The 10,608-nt window shown below is 43.0% G+C and overlaps 1 long non-coding RNA gene across 1 annotated transcript; it reads left to right on the top strand.

The window, feature by feature from the left end:
* The first annotated feature begins 1,454 nt into the window (after positions 1-1,454).
* LOC106825917 (uncharacterized) lies at positions 1,455-10,172 on the top strand. The gene is made up of 4 exons (XR_006513789.2): positions 1,455-1,633; positions 1,815-1,982; positions 7,432-7,663; positions 9,772-10,172. It is a non-coding gene; the product is annotated as an uncharacterized lncRNA (long non-coding RNA).
* The last annotated feature ends 436 nt before the right edge of the window (positions 10,173-10,608 follow it).

Here is a 10,608-nt window from a genome sequence, read left to right as displayed (position 1 = left end):
CCCAGTGTAGTTTTTTTTTTTTTTTAAGGATTGGCACCTGGGTTAACAACTGTTGCCAATCTTTTTTTTTTTTCTGCTTTATCTCCCCAAACCTCCCCTGTACACAGATGTATATCTTAGTTGCAGGTCCTTCTAGTTGTGGGATGTGGGACGCCGCCTCAACGTGGCCTGAGGAGCAGTGCCATGTCCGCGCTCAGGATCCGAACCCTGGGCCACCGCAGCGGAGCGCACGAACTTAACCACTTGGCCACGGAGCCGGCCCCTCAGTGTAGTTTTGATTTGCATTTCCCTGATGGTTAGTGATGCTGAACATCTTTTCACGTGCCTATTGACCACCTGTATATCTTCTTTGGAAAAATGTCTGCGCATATCCTCTGCCCATTTTTTGATCGGGTTGTTTATTTTTTTCTTGTTCAGTTGTGTGATTTCTTTATATATTATGGAGATCCACCCCTTGTTGGATATATGATTTGCAAGTATTTTCTCCCAGTTGGTGGATTGTCTTTTCGTTTTGTTCCTAATTTCCTTTTCCTTGCAGAAGCTCTTTAGTCTGATGAAGTCCCAGTGTTTATTTTTTTCTTTTGTTTCCCTTGCCTGAGTAGACAGGGTATTTGAAAAAATCCTTCTAAGACCCCTGTCAAAGAGTGTACCATCAATGTTTTCTTCTAAGAGTTTATGACTTCAGGTCTTACCTTCAAGTCTTTGATCCATTTTGAGTTAATTTTTGTGTGTGGTGAAAGATAATGGTCTACTTTCATTCTTTTGCATGTAGTTGTCCAGTTTTCCCAACACCATTTATTGAAGAGAGTTTCTTTTCTCCGTTGTATGTTCTTAGCTCCTTTGTCGAAGATTAGCTGTCCATAGCTGTGTGGTTTTATTTCTGGGCTTTCAATTCTGTTCCATTGATCTGTGCACCTGTTTTTGTACCAGTACCACGCTGTTTTGATTACTGTAGCTTTGTAGTATATTTTGATATCAGGGTTTGTGATGCCTCCAGCTTTGTTCTTTTTTCTCAGGATTGCTATAGTTATTCAGGGTCTTTTGTTGACCCATATGAATTTGAGGGCTCTTTGTTCTGTTTCTTTGAAGAATGTAATTGGGCTTCTGATTGGGATTGCATTGAATCTGTAGATTGCTTTAGGTAGTATGGACATTCTAACTATGTTTATTCTTCCAATCCACGTGCATGGAATATCTTTCCATTTCTTTACGTCATTATCGATTTCTTTCAACAATGTCTTATAGTTTTCATTGTATAAATCTTTCACCTCCTTGGTTAAATTTATTCCTAGATATTTTATTCTTTTTGTTGTGATTGTAAATGGGATTTTAATCTTGAATTCTCTGTTAGCTTGTTATTAGTGTATAGAAAAGCAACTGATTTTTGTAAGTTGATTCTCTTCTTATTTTAATAGAAATTAAAATGAAAACATTCTCATGGGCCCTAAGAACATCTTGGATCTTGGCAACGGTAACTTCTGTGACTCAGGGAGAAATCGGAGTGGGCAGGATGACCCAGGAAGTTACACGGGGAGGAGCAGGTCCTTCCACAGAAGCCTCCCATCACCATGCCCAACGCTTTCCACCACATCTGCTCCTCCGCCAGGGAAAACGCGACCTCCTGACACCGCAGGTAAGGAGGGCTGAGGGACCAGGCCTACCCACCTCTCTAGTCTCACCTCCTCCAGGTGCATCCCTGAACTCTGAAGCCCCACTTCTGTTCTCCTCTCCTCTGAGACTTTCCCCAAGGTGCCCCACCTTCTGCTGCGTTACTTCTATTCATTTTTCATGTCCTGCTGGTTGTCCCCTCTTAGCTACCCGCTGCCTGAGCGCCCATGCTTCCCTGTATGGGCCTCACCCCGTGGGACCGTAATCTCCGGTTTATTCATGCACAGCCCCCAGCAAACCAGAAGCCCCTGGAAGGCAAGACTGACATCTGTTCGGGTCATCACTCTGTGCCCAGCGTATGGCATCTATGCCCGGTATGTAGGATAAGAAATAAAATTGTGTAAATTGAACTTTAGTTTAAAAATATCCATTTTTAGAAAAATAAGGCCGATATGCTGTTGGCGAAATCAACAAAAGAGAACTAAACTTTGAATAATAAAAAAATTGAGGATATTATTCAATAGCATTCAAAAGAACCAGGATCTCCCGAACAGCTCTATTACAGAGAGAATGCCGGAATTTTGATTGGAAAAAGTAATACTTCGTAAGGGAATGCCGGAATTTTGATTGGAAAAAGTAATACTTCGTAAGGGAATCTTTTAGCTTGTATTGATTTCAATTTTGCCAACTTTCTAACATTTTTAGTATTCCTCCAGCAGTTTCTCAGATAGCCTATCAAGCTTTGGTTAGTTAGTATTCAGACAATTACATTTCATAATCAGTAATAAAGTTGTGCTTTCCTGTTAAAGCTGTTAAAATATTCCTGTTTGAAAAAAAGCTGTTAAATGTGTTAAAAACACAATTGGTAAATTTGGTGAAGTGATCATTTGGTAACTTCAGTGAATTAGCTTCAGGCAAATTGGGCTGCTTCTCGGAAAGCTGGAGAGGTGGGCGACAGGCTGGAGATGATCAAAGGACGGGGAGGCTCCGGGAAGGGTTTTGCACACACGCATTTGTACATACACACGCATACGTGTATGTTTGCTAGAGACGGAATCACATCCGCCTCCAAATTCGTATGTTGAAGCCCGAGCCCCAGTGTGATGGCATTTGGAGGTGGGGCCTTTGGGAGCTCATGAGCTCATGAGGGTGGAGCCCTCTTGATGGGATCAGTGCCCTTATAAGAAGAGGCATGAGATCTCTCTCTCTGCCACCTGAGTACACAGCAAGAAGACGGCCGTCTGCAAGCCAGGAGGAGAGCCCGCCCATAACCCGACTCTGCTGGCTCCCTGAGCGAGGAATCCCAGCCCCCAGAACTGTGAGAAATGAATTTCTTTGTTTAGGTCACCCAATCCATGGTAATTTTGTTATAGCAGCTGAGCAGACTAAGAGAATGTTTCGTTTTGTTTTTTTATAGTGAACTTTTTATTTGGGAATAATTTTATAGTCATAGGAAAGTTGTAAAGATAGTACAGAGAGTTCCGTATACGCTTCACCCAGTTCCCCCTAAAGCTAACGTCCATCAACACTGAGGAATGACATTCACATCTTACTTTACTCAGGACACACCGGTTTTCCCACCAGTGTCCTTCTTTCTAAGATTAAGTCCAGGGCATCACATTGCACTGGATTGTCCTGTCTTCCTAGTTTCTGGTCTATAACCGTTTCCCAGATTTTCCTTGTTTTTCGTGACTTTGACGATATCGAGAAGCACTGGTCAGTCTTCGTAGAATGTCCCCCAATCTGGGCTTGTCCACTGTTTTCTCCTGATGAGCCTGGGGTCGTGGTTTTTGGGGAAGCATGTGACAGAGGTAAGGGCTGTCTTATCACGTCATTATCGGGGGGTATATGATACCCACATGGCCTTAATCAAGTGATCAAGGTTGCATGTATGTATGTTGTTATATATTTTGTATATATGTTGGTAAATACTTATCACAGCTATGAAATAGCCAGGGGAGTTATGAGTCCAGGCGTTGCTCCAACCACAGTGCTGCACCTTTACTGAGGAAGGTCAGGCGTGGTCCTGCCTGGGAGGAGCCAGGAAACTGAGGATCCCAGAGTCCATGTAGCTTTGCCCGACGTGATCCAGCTTGAGGGCAGCTGAGCCAAGATTCGAACCCTGGTCTGACTGCAAAGTCCTGTTTTGTGTTTTTTGTGTTTCTTTTTTGCACCAGTGATTCCAGATAACAAAACCACCTCCACCACCAACAGTCAAAGGCAAGCAAAAATCCGTGGTAAAACTTACTCAGCCACCGCTGTGATCTAGGTGCTGTCTTGTTTAATCTTCACAACAAACTCATGACAAGGAAACTGTATTCTCCCATTGTCCAGATGAGGAAGCTGAGGCTTTGGGGCTTAAGAAATGTGCTCAAGTTTACAAAGCTGGCGCGTGGTTGAGCTGGACTCCAGAACCTGAGCTCCCTTAATCACTATATCACACACACACACTTCAAACTGTTGTAAAAAATATTTATTTATCTATTTATTATATGGAGGCAAAATTCGCAAAACATAAAATTATCCATTTCAAAGTGTATGGTTCAGTAGCTTTTAGTACATTCATGATGCAGTGCGACCACCACCTCTATCAAGTTTCAAAACATTTTCATCACCCCAAAAAGAAACCCATATGCATCAGGTAGTCTCTCCCCATTCTCCCCCTCCTGGCAACCTCTGGCAACCATGAGTCTGTCTTTTCTCTCTATGGATTTACCTATTCTGGACGCTTCATTTAAATGGAACCATACAATATGTGACCTTTCATATCTGGCTTCTTTTACGTACCATCATGTTTTCAAGGTTCATCCGTGCTGTGGCATGAATCAGTGCGCCAGTCCTTTTTTATGGCTGAGTACTATTCCACCGTGTGGGTGGACCATGCTTTGTCAAACACCATCAGTTGATGGGCATTTGGGGTGTTTCCACCTTTCAGCTCTTGTGAATAGTGTTGCTGTGAACATGACTCATAAGTTTTTATTTGAATACCTGTTTTCATTTCTTTTGAGTGTGTACCTAGGAGTGGAATTGTTTGGTCATATGGGTCACTGTATCAACTATATCACACACGGTTGTTTTCCTTTATTTTAAAATATGGAAACCCACCTTTAGTGCAATACTTTCCCCCAGATTTTTAGTCTGATTGAAGTAATTGCACTTTTTTACTATTGGGTCTCTAACACCTGCAACAGTGACTGATAAACAGGAGCTGATAAATAGACATATTTTGAATAAGTGAACGAATGAATGATAGTCATTGAAGTAATCCTTAATGACAAAAATCACCAAGATTTCCATCATACCAGCCAATGAATTTGTACCTTATTAATCACAACATCTGAAAAATTGTTATATATTCAATATATATTCTGGGCATGTAATCGAGTCTCTACAAGAACTGAATTATAGTGAATGTTTATTGAACCCTTATTCATGCCAAGGAGCATAGGCTGTATTTTGTTAATTTTTCTCCATCAGTCTCACAAATAGCTGTGGGACGTACTGTTCCATTTTATTGATTGGGAAACTGAGCCCCGGGTGGGGGTATCCTCTCAGCAGTGGAGCTCAGATTCACACCCACATCCTCGAGCAGTCTCTACTTAATCAGGCTACTTTCTCTTTCTAGAGACTTCTGGAACACTCAGAGCCCAGACACAGGTAGAGACGGTACTCTAGTTTTATTAAAGAAAACCCATTACAGCGACTTCCTAAAATGGAGCAGAGGAAAGTTTTTTCCCCCAGGCAATGGTGATGCCACTTCTGTGCACACGGGGGCAGTGTGAGCTAAGACTAGCCACGGTAATGGAAACAAAGGCCATAGTCCCCGGCAGAGAAGCCGGCCGCTGGATTTCTAGGCCAACTTGAGGAAATTAATCAGCAACTGTAGAACTCTGGGTAAACAAGTGTAAAACAGACCAGGCATCAGCTCAGAAAATCACAGGGAGTATTCTTACCTATTTAAGGGGAGGGAAAGGCTCCCATCACTCTCCTGCCCACTGGGCAGTCACAACAGAGCCGCCCCATGTGATCCGGGTTACTCCCCCAAATGCTTATGTTGTCACAGACAGACGAGGACCCACAGGAAAGGGCGCCGCTTGGCCACCGAAGGACTTTCTAACTCCTTTTTCTGAGGGGGCAGGCAAGTGCACAAAACCCTTATATTGAAAGCAGAAGAAAGCAAGTGTCCAGGACAACCTTGAATTTTAGTGGGGGGCGGTGGTTCCAGGTTTTTGGAATTCATTAACTAAGAATATCGAAAAAACTGGTGTCAATGTAGGGATGGCCACTGTGTTTTGATCTTGCCAGTCAAGGGTATTGAAAAAATATAGTTGGCATTTACTATCTCCATCATTTCATAAAGAGAAAGCAAGGCGGCCAGAAAAATATAATTGAAGACTAAAGGGCAGTCCTTTAAATTGACACACAAAAACCGCTCATGAAGCACAAATCAGTGGAAACTTCATTAAGACTCGCACAAAGATTGGGGTTGGGAGGCATTATTCTCAAGGTGTTAATTCTTTTGGTTTGAGAGAAACTTCTTAGGGAAATCGAGATAACAAACGATGAGTAAGTCATCTGAACTTCCCGAAATACATTGCACATTTCCAGTAGACCGAGGAGTTCACCTTACTGAGCATGTGCAATGGGCCTGCATTTTCCATGCCTGAGCTCAGTAATTCTCACAAGTCCCCGTCGAGATCAGCACTTTGTATCATTCCCATTGTACAGGGAAGGGAACCAGACCTTGCCGAGTTTATGGAGCTGCAGACAGCTAGTCGGGGCGCGGCGCTGACGTTTGAGTCCAGATTGTGGCAACCAAGCTCCTGCCCCACCAGCGGGCTCTGCTGCTGTCCTGCTCTCTCATTGCCCAGGTTGCTCTAGAAAGAAAGCGATGGGTTTTCTGATAAATTAAAAAACTACCACCACCCTGGTTGACCATCCAAAAAGAAAATCACCCATAATCTCCAAGTTTCGAGGCAGCTAATGTGGGAGCAAGGTTCTTTTCATTATTGAAAAAAAAAGGTTTTTTTCAGGTTGAATTTTACAAACAAATTTGCATCCTCTTTGGCTCACTTAGTATAAGATAAACCATTTTCCCCAGTTATTTGTAACATATTACACTGATGAATGAAAGATATTTTGACATTACTGCCCTATACTTGGTGTCTTAGTCTGTTCAAGATGCTATAACAAAACACCACGGGCTGGATGGCTTATAAGCAACAGAAATTTATTTCTCACAGTTCTGGAGGCTGGAATTATGGGATCAGGGTGCCAGTATGGTCGAGTGAGGACCATTTTTGGGGTGTAGACTTCTCATTGAGTCCTCGGGTGGAAGAAGGGGCCAGGGAATGCTCCTGTTCAGGAAGGCTCCACCCTCATGACCAAATTGCGTCCCAAAGTCCCCACCTCCTTACACCATCGCACTGGGCGTTAGGATTTCAACATATGGATTTTGGGAGGACACAAATATATAGACCATGGCGCTTACTCTAAGCTGTTTCTGAGAGTTCATTGTTTATAGGAAATACTGTGTTGGATATCTTCGTGCATTTAGCTTTGTTCAAATTTCAGATTTCCTTATAGTTAGATTTTTCAAAAGTGGAATTATTGCGTCAAAGGCTAGAATATTTCAAAATTTCTCAGAAAATGTGCACTATGAGCTTGCATAGTGATTTTTCAGAGGCCAAGTAGAAACAGTGACACTTTTTCTGTTGGTTACACTGAAGGCAATTAGTACCCGTTGTTCTGAGATAGTGCCCGGGACTGTGTTTGTTCAAATCAAGTCTGAAAGTTAAAGGATCTCTTTTACATGGTTTTCAGTGACAAAGCTGCTCACATTCCTTCAGACTCCAGAGCAGAGGTTCTCAGACGCAGGCAATTTCCCCCACCAGAAGGCATCTGCTGACATCTGGAGACTTTGAGTTGTCACGGCTGAAGGGGTGTGCTAGTCCCAGCCAGAGGGCAGGGGCCAAGGAGGCTGCAACATATTCCACAGTGCACAGGATGGCCCTCAACAAAGGAGGATCCGGCCTGAAACATCACCAGTGCTGAGGTTGGTAAACCCTGTGCTGAAATCTAGAGTTGCAGTTCCAAAGCTGTGTTCCTTGCACATTGATAGCCCAGAATAAGTTATTAACCATGATTCTTACCTAAGGATTCTTCACTCTGCTGAAGAATAAATGTGTTAATTCCTGCAAAATGCTAAGCAGGGTCCCTGGTGCAGGGTCACCATCTACCAATATTAGTTATTAATATTGTTCACAAGATGTTGAGGAACCCCTGGATAGCAGGTACGTGTCTCACGGATGCAGCAAGAACGTCAGCACCACAAACACCCAGAATGTTCTCTAGCAGAGAAACTCATCAAACCTGGGATTGATTCACATTTATTTGACTGTGGATCTTCCTTTTCATCTTTATTTTTGAGAGACATCTATTACCATCTCGAAGAAGGACCGTGTCTCAGGGAACAGTAGAAGACATTGCCCTCTTGCAGGGTCCAGTAAATGATGGCCTGTGAAACAAATGCTGCTTGCCGCCGACTTTAGCATGGCCAGCAAGCTAAGAGTGGTTTTCACAATTTTAAATGGTCAGAAAAAACCAAGGAAGAATACTATTTCGTGACACATGAAAATGATACGAAATTCAAATTTCAGTGTCCATAAATAAAGTTTCCTGAGGACGCAGCACTCTCGTTAGTTTACACAGCGTCTGTGGCTGCTTCTGTGCTACAAGGACTGAGCTAAGCTGTGGTGACGTGAACTGCATCATCTACAAGGCCTGAAATATTTCCTATCTGGCCCTTTGCAGGAGAAGTTTGCTGACTCCTGATCTAACATCTCCTCTTTATTTATATTTATATTTTATATTTTTAATGTAAAAGCATTTTAATTCTATTTTCGACAAGAAGCATATTCTCAACCTTTTTATTGAGATTTATATGCATATATTAAAGTGTACAATGTGCATTAATCTTAAATGTACAGCTGGGTGAATTTTTACCTAGGTACACACATGACCACCATCCAGATCAAGAACTAGAACATTTCTAGCATTCTAGAAGCCTTCCCCATAACACTTCTTCTTTTTTTTTTTTTTTAAGATTGGCACCTGAGCTAACAACTGTTGCCAACCTTTTTTTTTTTTCCTGCTTTATCTCCCTAACCCCCCCCCCCCCGTATGTAGTTGTATATCTTAGTTGTGGGTCCTTCTAGTTGTGGCACGAGGGACGCCACCTCAATGTGACCCGACGAGCAGTGCCATGTCCGTGCCCAGGATCCGAACCCTGGGCCGCCCCAGCGGAGTGCGCGAACTTAACCACTCGGCCATGGGGCTGGCCCCCACTTCTTCTTTAAAATGCCTGTGTTCCCTGGGAATATAATTCTCAAAGAAACTTTTTGAGTTTTACAGTAACGAAGCATAGTCTCAGTTAAATTGCTATTTCCATAAAATATGTCCAAATTTCTGTATTATGTCCTTTGTGAAATGAGGCAGAGCATAAATTTTAAAATGTCACAATAAAAAGCCATATGATTTAATTTAATATACATAGAAATTATCATCTATAAATTTTCTTATGAGGAAAGAGTATCTCTTTCTAGTTAGCCATTTCTGGAGCCTTGTCTCATCAAAACAGCTTTTAAAAATTATGTTTTATTTTTGGGAAAATAATCTGAATGTGGCGACAAGGGGGCTTGTTTCTCAAGGGCCCAGCATCCCACACGGGGCTCGTCTCAGTTGGCTGGGGGTGCTCTAATGAACATACCACAGACTGGGAGGCTTCAACAGCAAACATTTATTTCTCACAGTTCTGGAGGCTGGAAGTCCAAGATCAAGGTGCTGGCAGGTCCGGTGTCTGGTGAGGACCCACTTCCTGGCTTGTAGACAGACGTCTTCTTGCTGTGTCCTCATGCGGCAGAGAACTTTCTCTCAGGCCTGTGCTTGTAAGGGCACTCATAGCGTTGTGAAGGCTCCACTCTCATGACCTGGTTACCTTCCCCCCCAAATCCTATTGGGATGAGGGTTTCAACAAGGAACTTGGGGGGAACGCAAACATTAATCCATAACAGGCATCAATGTCGTGGTCTCCTAATTTTTTTTTAATGAGCATACTTTTTACATAATCTAGATGATTCTGAATATATAATTTTGTTTTTTCAGGGGTTCCCAGTGGTAGAGGAAGAGGAAAGAGGAGAGAACAGGGAAGATGAGAAAAGAGAGGAAGAAGGCAATGGAGAGAGCAGGAGGAAGGATGTGCAGAGGGTGCTGACGTCGCCACAGCTCAGGGAATCCTCGGAAACAGGCCGAGGGGCTTTTTTTTCTCTTTACCTTCCTTTATTATTTTTTTCCAGCTTTAATTGAGATATAATTGACATACAACATTGTGTAAGTTTAAGGTGTGCCGTGTGTTGATTTGATACACTTGTATATTGCAAAATGATTACCATGATAGTGTTGGCTAACACTTCCACCAAGTCACATAATTACCGTTTCTTTTTTGGTGTTAGAACATGTAAGATCTATTCTCTCAGCAACTTTCAAGTGTATTTATTATTATTTATTATTATTACAGCATGATTAACTATAATCGCCATGCTGTACAGTAGGTCTCTAGAACTTACTCGTCTTCAAGCCTGTGGTCTGACCCGGCCCCTTTCTCTGCTCCTGCATGCGGGCCCCGTCACAGTCTGCACAGTTGCCCACTCTGGACCGGAAACTGCAGGAGGAGAAGCACTGAGTGTTCAGTGTTCCAGGTGCCCGGTGCATGCCGGGCGTCCATCTTTGTTGAAAGAACAAATAAGCACCTCTAGGCTTCAGTTTCTCTCTGATGCTCAAGTTACAGTGGCTCCAGCTCATAATTAGGGAGGGTACCTCCCTGCCTCCCAAAAGCCTCCTGAGGGGGAGGTCCCCGCATGGTTCTCACTGGGGCTCGGGAGCAAAGCTGACATGTCCTCCCATCATGGCATTTGACCCCTGCCTTGTTACAACGGATGCTCA

Source organism: Equus asinus, chromosome 15 (assembly GCF_041296235.1).
Source record: "Equus asinus isolate D_3611 breed Donkey chromosome 15, EquAss-T2T_v2, whole genome shotgun sequence".
In the NCBI taxonomy this organism is placed as follows: Eukaryota; Metazoa; Chordata; class Mammalia; order Perissodactyla; family Equidae; genus Equus; species Equus asinus.
Note: the sequence above shows the minus strand (reverse complement) of the source record. Positions and strands in the feature narration are given on the sequence as shown.